Raw genomic sequence first — 14,924 nt, 5'->3', positions numbered from 1 at the left:
TTTATCCAACAGCTGCCAGAGCTGAAAGTCAGAGAGCCATGGCAAAAGTTGGCCTGATGTTGGCACAGCGAGTCTGCAGAGCACCTGCCTGCTTCCCTGCCTGCTGCTGCCTGCCCTGGCACAGCCCACTTGACAGGGGATATTTAAAATATGTCAAGTCAAAGAATGGGTCTGGCAGTTAAGGTACACTAATTTATCTTTGAGACTCAAACAATTCCCTTTTCTGTGACCACAGATACATCTCACTTTCCTTGTTTCAGAATTGTCATCTGTAAATCACTAGTCAGAAAGCATAAAAGTTTTGCTCAGCCTCCACTTCTCAATGTATATATGAGTGTTTGTTTTAGAAATGAGTCTGAACATGTTGGTTTGCTCTAGTTACACTGAGTGAAACGGTGTGCAAACTCAAATAAAAGGGGCAGGAAAGGGCCTTAAGAAGCAGTTTGTGACCAGTTAGTTACCTACAGTGGCTTCTCCACACATTACCTCCCTGAGAGAAGTGACCCTTTGCCTCCGTCCTCCAATACATGTTCATTGTCAGGATTTTTCTGTTCTTTCACCAGCTGGTATATAGTGCTTTATAGACTGTCAGCTTGTGCTATGCTCTGTGGAACAGATGATCTTGAAAAATGCCATATATATTTTTTAGGGCTTTTGGTATTTTCGTTCACTTGTTTTGTTACATCGGCTTTGATTTATCTTACTCGTTTGGCACTAAGAGAGCTCAGAAATCTCCTTGTGTCCCAGAAACTTTAAATTAAGGAGCCACTTGCTGCTCACTGAGAAAACACAGAAAATACCTATTTCTGTTCTGTGTGGTCTAAAAGAGAACTGAGAGGGAATGAGCCTAAGGAAGCAGTATACAGTTATTAAAAACATATAATTGAAGGTGCTGAGAGAGAATGCACATCTATATCTTTTTGTTTAAGTTTCTGGTATTGACTAAGATTTGAGAAATTCAAGAATTGATCAGATCTCTAGATTAAGAGGGGGGATTAAAAAAAAAAAAAAAGACAAAAGAAAAACACAATATTCCTGTATTAAAAATGCTGGTGTTCCAGTTTATATAAGAAATATATTAATTTTTTATTAATTCTAATTGTTTAAAGCTCTTATATTGCTCAATGCAGACGATTGTTGAAACAGAAATGTAGAATGCCAGTATGAGAAAGCAGACACCTTGACAAGGAAACACACTAGGCAAACTTTTCTGCACACAAAGAGAAGTTCATTTCATGAAGACACTTGCTGCCCTCTATCCTCTCTGCATCTCTTAAAAACACGTAAGAGTTCACTTTTTTTTTTGCCTTTGACTCCCACCCATAGCTGTGACATCACCACACATACTCTGCAGTCCTTCTTAATGCCTGACATGGTAAGTTGACTTTGAGATAAGTGTGATTAGAAGGCTAGTTTTGTATTCATTTACCAGCCTGTGACAGACAGGACTTGTTTTCTTGTCTCCTCTCAGTTTCTTTAGGAAGAGAATGTCAGACTAGCCATGAGTTGCAAGGAGGGATGTTCCTTCCTTTAAGCCTCTTCAGAGGAGAGAAATTGGAGGGAGGAAGACAAAAGCGTCACCATCTATAGTTGATAGAGAAGAAAAGAGGAAATTAATTGAAGGTCAAAGAGCAGCTGGATGCATCATCTGAGAGATGATGGAATGTGTTTCCCAACTGGGCAATGCCTGTTGCAATCCAGAAAAATCATATAGTTGGGTGGAAATGAGTCTGTTAACAAGGACTTGCTCTGAAAAGGTGCAGACAACAGGAAGAGATTTTTTTTTCTTACAGTTGTACTCTTGGGCTAGTTTGTTTTACATCTGCAATATTTATGTTTGTAAATGTATTATTTCTTGGCCACATATTTATAATTCAGAGAGCATGAAGCTCTTTATGAAGCCCATGAATCAATAAAACATGCTACAGTAAACATATCTGATGTGTCACAGACACATACTAACTGATGTATGTTTCCTGTCAGTGTATTATGGAGGGAGTTTCTATGCTTTTTAATCGAAGAATGTATAAATGAAGATCAGATTACTACATTTTCCTAGTCCAGATTATTTCTTAATGTCCTAAAAAATAGTTTCCAGTAGTTTAGTTGACCCTGGCCTGTTATGCTGCAATTTTAAGCTACTCCTATACTCCTTACTATGTTTTTTTTTTTCATTGTGGCTATTTAGCTGTCTTTCTCTAGTGTGACAGTCCCTTGCTTAACTGATAAAATGCAAACAATTTGAAAACTGGGCAGTCTGTGTATGGTTGTAGTGGAGATCTTAATAACTCACACATTGCATTTTTTTCTATGTCATTATAACATTTTTCTAAAACGTCCCACCCCCCCTTTTTAGTGTATACACTCCCAAAGATAGTATAGTTGTGTACATTGGTGATGACATCCTCTTTGTAATTATCAGGCAAAGTACAAAACAATTAACTGGAATTTGTATGCTAGGATGGTCACAGACCAATAAATAGTTATGTATCTTAGAGGTATAGTTCTCATCATGGTATCTTTAGAATCTAATGATCTCCAACACATGAGCCTTTAGAACACCATTCTTTGACACTGAAATACTAAGAACGTACTTATAGAAGAACAAGAAAGCAGATAAGAAATAGAAAGTATTTTGGTGGAAACTAGAAAATGTGAGTATCCTGAGCATCAGACTAATAATTTAATATTGTTTTATGAATACAGCTCTTCAGAATTATAATTTTAAAAATTTCTCTGTGCTATTGAGTATTACAGACACTTTTTTCTTTTTTCTTTTTTTTTTCTTTTTGCCAGTTGGTAGTTTGTGGTTTTTTTTTTTTTTATTCATTCTAAAAGATGGCATCTTTGTGAGGAGAGCAAAATCTGTGTTATGAAAACTCTGTTGAAGTCTCAAGTAGAAGGACAACTGCTGTACTTAAGGAAGCGGATTCAACTTCTGATTACTCAGCAGGCTTTCAGTGTCACTTGATAATAGATACCTTCAGCCTCTGCAAGTTGGCAAGATAAAAAAACAAGTTACTAGAACAACTTTCTAGAAGTGAATTAGCCAAAAATTCACTGGGCACTTTGTAAGTGTGTGATTTCTCCTGTTCAGTACCTCTTGTGTGTGTGTTATGTTGTTTAGTCATCAGTTATGTACTGCCTGTGGTATGGGAAGACATGAAATTATAGAGTAACCAGGAAGCTAGCATTGTCTCATTTTTCCCTGCAAGGCTTTTGTTGGTACCGGATTTTCTTAGTGCAGCTGTTACCCCTTGGAAATGCAAATGATAGCTGTTGCCCTCACTACCATGCTATGTGCACTGACAACCATACTACATGACACAGAATTCTGTTTTGACATTGAAAAAAAATGCTAGATTTCTCAACTCCTTCAAACTAGGAGAAACAGAATTACTTAACTGAGAGAGGAGAGGCAGCAAATATTTTGAAAGTGAGCTCCAGAAAAGCAGACCCCTTCATTAAGGACCTACAGACTTGGTGGTGTAATCTGGGTAAGTCCAAGAAGTGTTAATTTAAATTGTAAATAGCTAGGGGAAGGATAGGCCATCAAAGTGAGGATGCTGCCCTTAATGTCGTTTTGCTGCTACAGTGTAAAACAGGCTGTGCAGCCTTGTGAATTAGCTTTTCCTGGGATCTTCAGTTAAACTTTAACATTGACATGTCCAGAGGTGTGTCAGGAAGAAATGTTTAATTTCTTGTAGCAGTCAAACAGCTCTGCATAAGGAGAATTCGATTGTTTGCCTCCTACAAAGAGGACAAATTATGGAGCCAAACCTAAATGTGAAAATCCAATAATACTTAGTTTCCTAAATAAGAATAACTTTGCTGGCACTACTATAATTATTATGTTTCTGAGAGCCTAGGTCTTTTGTATTTAAACATGGATTAATAAAATTCTTCCTCAGTCACAGGCATTTGCATACAAAGAAAACCATAAAAATGTTGCTCTTTCGCTCACAACTAAGGGAATAATCACTGGGAAATAAAATAAAAGCTGTATTTTTAACACATATTTTATTAGCTCTGAGCAGGTTTGATTCCCAAAGCTGTGGATGTTGAAATATTTCAGTAGCATATGGCATAGGCATTCTAAAACTTCCCAACACTTTGATAATGCAAACCCAGGCAGCTTCAAATTGCTGGTGAGCAATGAGATATTTGTGCTATATGGGGAGAGAAGGTGAACTTGTCAGAAAGCACATGCTAAAATCAGAGGGACTTAACCTCAGTTTCAAAGAGAGATCAGTAGCACACTACAAGGATTAATTTGGAAGTGGTTATTTTATTTTATTTTATTTATATATATATATATATATATATATATATATATATATATATACATAAAATTTTATTTTAATATATGACACAGTTTTGCTTTGTGGCTGGTGCAGTACCCCTGAAGAAGTTTGTAACTTTGCTTGTGGTTCCAGTAGCTGCAGATGTCACTGTCTACACTACATGGGTGAAGAGTGAAGAGCTGTCACACACACAGCTTCACAGTAGGAAACCTTCATGGAGAATTGACCCAAATATTTCTCATCTGTGCTGTGCCAGCTCTCACCAAAAAAAAAAAAAAAAAAAGGCAGACATTTTGACCAGGTTTTATTGCCAAAGTTTAATTTCATTCCTTTTAGTTGTTTGTTTGCTTTTTTTTTAACTCCAAGCCATCAGATGGATGGAAAAGAGCTAATATTGAATATATCACAGCATAACCCTTTGATCTGTCAGATTAGATTCATTTGAGAACATACTACCCTGTGCATATTACCCTGTGTTATCTACTTCTGCTTGTGAATAAAAGTAAGAATAATAAACTACAAAGTCCTAACAGATCCATACTGTATTTATCTTTCCGTCTGCAGGACTATGCCAGTGGCAGCAGAAGGAAGGGTTCTTCTCAAGGTCAAAACTAAACTAAACTAAACTAAACTAAACTAAACTAAAAACTAAACTAAATGAACAACAAAACAATAATAACAATAACAACAACAACAACAATAATATATAAAAACCCAAACAAAACCCAAAGAAAACAAAATTGTGATTTTGGATTAAGAAGATTATTAGAAAATAACTTGCTACAAAGTTTGTTTTATGCCTATTGCATGAAAAATATTTTTTGACAACGAAAGGAAAAAGCCGACATTTGCCACCAAAATTACCAACAGCATAGCTTTCTAAAGCCAGGTTTCAAAAGAAAAACATTTGCATAGTGGTAAAAACTGTGACTTAAAAATCACTTTGTCCCAAATGGAGATATTTTTTAGGAAAAGCAAAATGTTATTTTTGTTTGTTTCTTTGTTTGTTGTTGGGGTATTTTCCCCATATATCCTCCTTTTAAAAAGATGAAAAATGTGTCCTTTTTGTTAAGAAGGGTTAAACCTTCACAGACCTCAGGAAAAGTCTTAACAGATCTAAAGCAGTGTTGCTTCTCTCAGCCTTCTCCCTTCTATCTAGCACTGGGGAAAAAAAAAAATTAAAAAAGCATCGTGGTGCACTTTCCTCATCTCCAGAGCCTCAGATGTTAAGATATTTGTGATTGATGGTAATTAGATGATCATAAGATTTTCAAAGGAGAAATCACAGCACTTTTGCTTATGTCTCTCTCTTTCCTCATGACTCAGGAGGTCTTTAGTACACAAATGCCTGCAGCAGTGCAGTACTGCCCTTTTGGAAATCTTAAGAGCTCTACCAAAAGCAAGCTTAGCTTTAATCACTGAGGTTCTCAGGCAACTCTGACTATCATCTACTCCAACACCTGCTCATAGCAGGGTCACCAAGCCCAAACTGACTAGCCCAATTTTGCTTTTAATACCTTCGGGGATGGAGACTCCATAACCCCTCTGGCAACATGCTCTATTGTTTTACTACTCTCACAATAAAAAACAAAAAAGGAGGCTTTTGTGTTTAAGTGTATTTGTAGAAACCATTCCTGTTGCCTTTGACATTCCTTGTCAGATTCAGCTCCAGGTGGGCTTTGGCTTTCCTAGCTCCGTTCCAGCACAATCAGTATCTCCATACTCCTTCAGTGTTGCCTGCTCTGCTGCCACCTCTTGTACACCTTGTTTTTACATCTTCATCAGGAGCCATTTGGACCTCCTGTCACACTTGCTTCATTTTCATCTAGCTGAGACAGATCACTCGTGAGCTTGCAAAAAGTGTTTCTTGAGCTTGCAAAAAGTGTTTCTTGAGCATCAACAAGTTCTGAATCCCAAGGCCATGTATCAAAAGGAGTGATTAGGTGTCACCAGTCCAAAACATGCAGCATACTACAAGTAACCATTAGTTCTTTGATTACCAGAAGTCTCCATACCTGATTAGATATTTTAATTAGTGATAGCCTTTCAAGGCATAGATTGTCCTGAACATGTTGATGCTGGAGCAGGGAAAAGCAAGGGGTATCATTAAATTCAGACACTAATTTGCATTCATTCATAGCTTTATAAATTATCATCTAAGATAACTATTGCTGAGCTGGGTATGTGAAAAAAAAAAAAACATTCCAAGTCTTCTCACTGCTTGTGCTGCAAATATAACACAAGCATAGGAAAAAAAAAAAAGAGAGAGAGAGACTATTTAACAGTTAGGTGGATTATATTTATGAATCCATCTAGATGGATTATATTTATGAAGCTGGAAGTATACGCTATAATTGCCTGCCCCTGATAGATATTCATGTGGTCTGCCTCGCAATCAAACTTTCCAAATTCAGTATTCAAATGGTAGTTTTGCTAAAATATATTCTTTTCTTTGGACTACACTTCTAAAATCTCATATATTCTTGCCCATCAGGAAAGCTTTCAGTTAATAAACAGCCTCTGCAACCTACAATAACAGATCTTCTGTGCTGTAGAACATTCACATGAAAAGTATTATCCTTACAGTCTTGATAAGGTCACATCTGTCAGGATAAATTGTTATTTTGTGCCAGTCTCCAAAGATTTCAACAGTCTTTCAGGTATAAAACAAGAGAAGCCCTACATGAACATATCATAAATATAACTCAAATCTAATAAATATAAATGTCCATTTACTGAGAGGGATGACACCTAGTTTGAAAAAGAATTAATAAAAGATGAACTAAAAATCAACACTTTTTTTTTTAATTTTATCTGACATGTAATGTTTGCCAGACTCAAAAAATCTTTTTTGTTGTTGTTGTTTAATGATGGGCTTTCAGAAGTGATATTTAGAATAGACAATTTACTGAGAAGAACTTGCAGAGATTTCTCTTTTAAATCAGTTTCCAGGCACCATGTCATTAATGACAGTGGCAAATACAGACAAAAGTTGTAGTTTTGTTTTTGTTGGGTATGCCAGTAACCACAAAATACAACAAAAAGTGCTTCTCTGAACTCTAGGTGCTGTTCTGAAGACATTGTATCTTTTTAATTTAATTCAAAGACTTAAAGTTCTGTAAAAAAAAAAAAAAAAAAAAAAAAAGAAGAAGAAGAAAAAGTTACCTGGAGGGAGAGCCTACTGAGCAAAGGTGAGGGATTTGGATGTTCCCTTTGCAATGACATTAATAAAAGTGAGATATGCAAATCTCTCCCCTGCCAGTTGTAGTTTCCCAGTTCAGGCTCTCACACAGAGCTCTTAGGTCTGGCAATACAGTAAGAGAAATGGGCAAAAGTACAAATTTCTGGACTTTAATAAATCTCATGAATAAGGTACATGGACTGAATACCACTGGGATTAGTTTATCTCCTATCCTAGCAACTATTGGATGTATTAATGACATATGGGGATTTTTTTCCACTCAACCAGCAAGGTTGCTGATGCTTATATTATATAACCTTAAATATGAGAACTTGTTTAAAAAGGGATAATAACAATATTTTAAATCCAGATCAATGATCCACTACTATCTGTGCCCGATCTTGAAGAGATCTGATTCAATAAGTGTCCTATTGCTAGTTTTCTGGGAAGACTTGTAAATTCATTTGTGGTTTTTTACCATTTCTAAATCATGCAAATTGCTACAATTGCTACTTTGGTAAAATTATTGACCTTTCTGTTACACTGGACTCTGGAAGATGTTTTCATTTTGCCTGTGCAATGTAGTAGCAATGAAACTGTCACTGGACATATTACTGTAAAGAGTGAAAATATACAATATTTCTAAGGTTTCCGTTGTTTTATCTGAGGCTTGCAACAAGCATGTTAAGGCAAGCAACTGATATGAAATCCAGAGGAAAGACAAACTGAATGTTGTACTTTTTCAGTCAGGACATACTTCCCACAGCTGTGTTCATCCTCCATAGCTCATGAGTGCTAACTCTGGGAGCTCCTCAGCAGCATGAGTGCAAGCCCTGGAGGGGCAGAACTCAAAGGAATGCTTTCCAGTATGGAGACAATCCTCTGACAACTGTGTCTTAACAATAGAACTCCTGTTAGTTGCACCCTCTCTCAAAAGTGTCTCCTCTTGTGTGCATCTCTGTGTAAGTACAGTATAAGAATACATATGCATGTTCTGTACATTTCCCATTCAAGCAGAAAACTGATGAATTGATGAACTGATGTCTAGTCTCATGGGACCTTTGTTTGCTCCATTCATGTGCTTGCTTCTGAAGGTGAACAGAGATCCCTGAGTCTTTCTTGCTGAGCATGTTCTGCCCTTAATTTTCCACTGCATTCTCATATCACTTCATGTTCCTTCTACTTCCCTAGACTTTTTCCAGGTCTCTAGCACAGAGTGGTGTTTCCTGGGCTGGCAGTAGCAGCCAAGCAGCTGTGTGTGCAATTGCACACCGCTTCTGTGTTTGTAGTAAATGCAGGTGTAGCAATATATGTGTTTGCAAATCCAGAATATTGAAGAATTGCATTCCCTTTATCTTCAGAGAGGCTTAGTACCTTTTGATAGCCCTGGGATGGTATCCATCTAGCAAGTTAGAGAAAGCACAGCTACTTCTGACGTGCAGCATTGATAAGATCTTTTCCTCAGGAATCACCACTGGGGTGTTCATTGTTCCTGCTTGAGGTTGCAACAGCATGTGAGCTTGCTTTTCTTTACTCCTTTTTCTTTTTAGTCCCACTGCAGTTCTTGTTGAAAGTAGCAGCAAGATTGCTCCAGCAGAGATTAAATTGAGCCCTTGGAGTGATCTCTGTGGCACAGCAGCTGTGAGCATAAGAGAAGAGCAGCATGAGTTTGAACTCCAGATAAACTTCCTTTCATGCACTAGCAGGGGGAAAAAATTGGGGATTCATTCTCAGCGTGGACAGGGGAGGAGACTGGGAGGGGGTGTGTGGAGCTGGCATGTCCACAGCAGCCAGGAGCAGCCCCAAGCTTAAGCACTGGGGGAATAAAGCCTTACTGTCCCATAGGACTCCCTCCTCAGCAATAGTGGGAGTCTCTCTGGCACTACCTGGGCAGGTGCAAATTACAAACTGGTTTCTCGAGGTGATTTTGATTTTTTTTTTTAATTTTATTTTTTGCCACTCACACCAGTAAGCATTCATGGGAAAAGGCAGACAATCAAAACCCATTCCTGTGGCTCTTCTGGTTTTCTCTTTGTTTCTTCAGTTCTGATTGCTGGACCTGTTGCCTGTGGTTTCCTGGTCTTCTTTCCCCATCACTCTCTCCAAGGCAGAACAGGAGGTCTTCATTGTTTGGGCTTCTCAATGGGTAAGAAAAGCAGCACTGCTCTCTTCGCATTTAGTTGCTTTGGTTGCCATAATGAAAACTGCTTGCAACCTCTTTCACAATCCTTGTGATCCTGGGAGTGTTGGAAGTTGTGCTCTTCAGGGTCCAATCAGCAGCTCAGAGTGCAGAGTGTCTCCTTGAAGACATCATGCAGCCCACTAGGGATAGAAGATATGGGGAGAGGTGTTCATGACTCTAGAGGCAAGCCACCATAGTGCCACCATCACCTTGACAAAGCATCAAGTGGTCAGAGTCCACCACAGCAATGATATGATGGTGCAGGTATTGATGTGATCCATAGCTGAGACTGAGCATTTCTCTGTGCTTCTCTTCCTGCCTGGCCACTTCCCTCATCCTGAGTTTTATTTTAATTTTACTGTGACAGCTTGCAGCCATTGTTATATTATTAAAGCTGCAGACTTTGCAAGGCAGCCTAGCTGATGTTACATAGCACCTGGAGCTGTGTGCACAGCAGGAGACCAGCAACAGGAAATAAGAGTGCAAAGAAGTAAAAGGCAAACACTGTTACAGTAGCTGCTGAATTTCTACATGTCTGGGGTGGGAGCGTCCTTGTCCCTGATATTGCTGGGTCTGGTTTTCTCACATCTATGAGCTGTGGTCCAGCTATTTGCCACACCATTGCAGGCACGAACACGTTCACCTAAAGTCAGGGTTGGCTGGTGAGAAAGAAGATACATTTCTTTTTATGGGATACTTTTTTTCACGTCCGGGGCAGCATCTTTCAAAGAAAGGACAGCAACGTCCAAAGAGAGCAAAAAAACAAGTCTGAAGATGCCACTTGGACAAATCCTCCCACACTTGACTGATATCTTATCAATACTCTTCCAGCACAAGTTAAACTGATTGTCTGAACTAGCAGGGTGTTAACAGCTGTGTCTGCACCAGATTGCCTGCTGAAAGAGATTGATAATATTGCTGGAATGGAGGGGATCTTTGACAGTGTAAATTCACTTTTTGAGGCAGCTACAAGGCAAACAGTTGATGTGAACAAAAAAGCAGGGAGGGTCAACAAGGCTTGGACAGAGGTGATGCTTGTGCTTCCCAGAAGATAAGAAAGTACCTTCAGAGAAATGCAATGATTATGTGGGTAGATGCTCAATGGTAGTGAGATTTTGTGGATATACACTTTTCCTAGCAAAATAATGGCAGTAAAAATATCTTCAGAGCAATAAATGTATTACCCAAGCACTTATGGGTGGTATGTTTGATAGAACGAGGTCTGCAATAATTTTTTGCTATTAGAAGCAGTTTTAACAGAGTGCACAGACCACTGTAGACAGACTAGGGCTAAAATATTCTCTAAAATAGCCTTCACACAAGCAGTTAAAGCAGGATAATGTTCACCACTTTGCTTCTAATAATGAAAAGAGTCTCCATTATGGACTGTTTTACCAGTGCTCCAGAGATATGGAGGTGTTTTAAAGAACACAACTGCTCTTGGTATGCATTACTGAAGTTTATAAAGACCTACAACCAGTTTCTTTTGAATTGCCAGAGGCAGACATGCTGATGTGAACTCCCTTGGCTCTGAGGCTTTGGAAAGATATATATGAAGGCTGGCTTAAAAGTAAAGAAACTATGTCCCTGCTGAGAAAGGGAGAACGCATCTTGGTATCTAAAAGAGATGTTGAATAGGGTTAACAACAGATTTTCATGGAAAAATGTTCCCAGTTGATGAAATTGCAGAGTGGATTGGATGCTTGTAAATGGCTTCAAAGTCTCTGGTATTGATTACTTGGTGTTATGATCACAGCAGAAGATTAACCAAGAGAAAGAAAAAATGAGGGAGGGAGGGAGGGAGGGAGGGAGAGAAGCCAGTCTCAGGGTCTGCTTTCTAGAACAAGTGCCAAACAAATCCTAGAGTGTGTGGGGTGGAAATGGGCTGCAGAGAGTGGAGGCAAACTGATGTATGGCAGCTATTAAAAGATGGGAGAAAGAGGGGACTACATGTCAATCAGGATAAAAGAGGAACAAGAACAACAAGTTGAGTCAAGCCAAAACCAAGCTCAAAGGTCCATGGTTTATACAGAATGGTAAGCCAGAGCAGAAGCTCAAATTCACAGTAACTCAGAGTTGGAGATCCTGAGGAGAAACTTCAAGGGAATTTCAGAAAAGAACAATGAGCAGCAGAACAAATGGAGTTTGGTCTGGCAAATAAAAAACAGACCAAGCACAAAGCAATGTTGATTAGTTAAACTATATTTATTGTAGAAGAGACAAGATAATGTTTTGGGGATGTATTCTCACTGTGTGTCTTCTCAGTGACCACAGATATTGCAAAAAAAAAAAAAAAAAAAAAAAGCACAAGCAGGGCCCTGTTCAGTGCTCAAAATTCATCATTGTCACCTAACACAGAGGAGTGGCAGTCAAAAAGGAGTTCATAAACACAGTGAATTTTTTAGTTAGTTCCGTTCATGAGGTGCAGGGCTGTACAGCTAGCATGTGTTAGAGTTTAAGATGTCCAAAATGCATTGTAGACATGGAAAATATTTAGATAAATTTAAAAAGTCTGTGCTATTATAAAGGTAAATGCATTACCCACTTGTAATTTTGTGTAAAATGTGTAAAACCTGTGGAAAAGCCTCACAAATGTGAAGGCTGGGAATGCAGTGAATGTCATGGAAATATCTTCAATGTAAAACTAAATTTGTGGTGCGTGCCCATGGTAAAAATGAACACGAAAGGGCTGTAATTTTATGTTAGGGAATGTGTGCAGGAAATTGGGGCACCTTTTATCTCAGGATTTGGCATCTGGAGCTATCTGAGACAGTGCAAAGAAAAGTTGAAGAAGAGAGAGTTTAGAGGGGACTCTTGTCTCATGGACTGTATTCACCTCTTTATAGACATAAAATTTATGGGCTATGTACAGAGCATAAGGTGAGAGACTGCAAGGGCTACTATTTTGTTACCTTCTGCAAGTAAAAGTGGATAAGCAATTGCACACTCAGGGTGGTAGAGTCATGTGTGTAGAAGTTCCCAGTCTGAGTACACATTTGATTAACATTATTAGTTGTGAAATTCAACAGCCTACTCCAAGAATAGGGATGTGAATCTTCCAGAGATTTTTTTCCTGTTTTCTTCACACTACTGGAAATCAAACTTCTGTAGGCCATCTTCCAATATGAGGTGGACAACATGCTACTAAAAGAGAAAAAAGCAGCTATTGGCATGGCATAGCATAAACCAAAGGAATATCTTTACAATGAAAAAAAACTACTATTGCTGCCAATAAAATGTGAAAATGTTAAAGGAGGCATTTTAGTTACCCTGAACTCAGCTTGCAATCATTTGTTGCATATTCCATGAGGAAGACAGCAATGAAAAGATGATCATGGATCAGTGTATTTCACCTTTAGGCTATTTTGCTGATCAGCACTTGCATGGGTATGCAACTATTTATGTTCCTCAGGCCTTAGACTGTCAAGTCTCCTACCACTGAAAGGCTATCACCAGAAAAAAAAGCATTTATAAACCCTTTATTCAGTGGTCTGTTCATCATAGATGTGTTGCAAAAATAAAGAAAGTATTAAAATTAATCAAACATGACGAGGTGCTAGAGCTCAAAAGACCTGGAGATGCTGGCTGACAGATGGCTGAACATGAGCCAGCAGCGTGGCCAAGAAGGCCGATGGCATCATGGCCTGTATCAGGAAGAGTGTGGCCATCAGAAGTAGGGAAGTGATTGTCCCTCAGCACTGGTGAGATTCCACCTTGAATACTGTGTTCAGTTTTGGAGCCCTCACTACAAAAATGGTATTGCAGTCCTGGAGCATATCCAGAAAAGGGTTGGTGAAGAATCTGGTGAACAAGTCCTAAGAGAAGTGGGGGAGGGAACTGGGAGGATGAGGGGTATCTTGTTACTCTCTACAACCACCTGCTAAGAGGTTGCAGTGAGGTGGCTGTTGGTCTCTTCTCCCAAGTACCTAGCAATCAGATGAGAGAAAATAGCCTCAGGTTGCATCAGAGAGGGTTAGATTGGATATTAGGAAAAAAATTCTTTACTGAAAGACTGGCCAGATGTTGAAACAGGCTGATGAGGAGAGTGGTGAGGAGAGATTTGAACACCATCCTTGGAGGTGTTCAAAAAGCATTCAGGACGTGGTTTACTGGGTATGGCAGCATTGGGCAGATAATTGAGCTTGGTCTTGGAGGTCTCTTCTAATTTTAATGATTCTATGATTCTAAATACTCAGATGATTGATGATCAAATACTTCTTGGATAACTCTGTGGTGCTTGGCAAAATACCACTGTGGCACTTGAGAGGGTTTCCCAAATCCTCTGAAAGCCTGAAGGGCTATCTATTTAGTTCAAGGGTATCTCTGGATCTAGACCTTTTTAAACTTCAGTAGCACATCAACCTAGCAATTGCTTTCTTCCCAGTCATCTAGATGTGATGCTACTGATGCTCTCTATTCTCAAATCCAGCCAGTGATGAAGCTTGGTAGAAATTCCCAACAGGCATGAACTCTTGCTATAGACACAGATGGCCACAGATCAGCATAGACAGGAGAATAGTGACTTTGCAGGTATACACATGAACATAAACAGAGCTCAGGCAAACACAAGCAACAAAAATGGTTTGTCCTTACTCTTACTCACCGAAAAATATGGTCCAACTAGCTGGATCTCATGGATCTAAGTGTGTTCTATGAACAAGGCCTAGGCTTTGCTCAAAAGGAAACAATGGCATAAACTCATCTGTGGGGCACTGAGCTGTTCTATCCATTTAGAGAAATGACACATGCTTTGTAAAGGTACCTTTAGTAAATCACTGAGGATTAAATCTTCTGTCCTTTGCTTATATATCAAGTGGCTGTAAATCATGCTTTTCAAGTTACAACTGTCTCCATGTAAAGTGGTGAGCAATAGTGAGGGCTAAATTTCCTCTTCTAGTGATCTGCTCTTTCATTAATTCCTTTCCTGAGAATGTTCTGTGTGTCTTCTTCCTCTTCTTCTTCTTTTTTTTTTTCTTCTTCTTCTTTCTTCTTCTCCTTCTCCTTCTCCTTCTCCTTCTCCTTCTCCTTCTCCCTCTTCTTTCTTCTTCTTCTTCTTCTTCTTCTTCTTCTTCTTCTTCTTTCTTCTTCTTCTTCTTCTTCTTCTTCTTCTTCTTCTTCTTCTTCTTCTTCTTCTTTCTTCTTCTTCTTCTTCTTCTTCTTCTTCTTCTTCTTCTTCTTTCTTCTTCTTCTTCTTCTTCTTCTTCTTCTTCTTCTTCTTCTTCTTCTTCTTTCTTCTTCTTCTTCTTCTTCTTCTTCT

Source organism: Indicator indicator, chromosome Z (genome assembly GCF_027791375.1).
Source record: "Indicator indicator isolate 239-I01 chromosome Z, UM_Iind_1.1, whole genome shotgun sequence".
Classification (NCBI taxonomy): Eukaryota; Metazoa; Chordata; class Aves; order Piciformes; family Indicatoridae; genus Indicator; species Indicator indicator.
The sequence above is the reverse complement of the archived record's forward strand: the minus strand, read 5'-3'. Positions refer to the sequence as shown.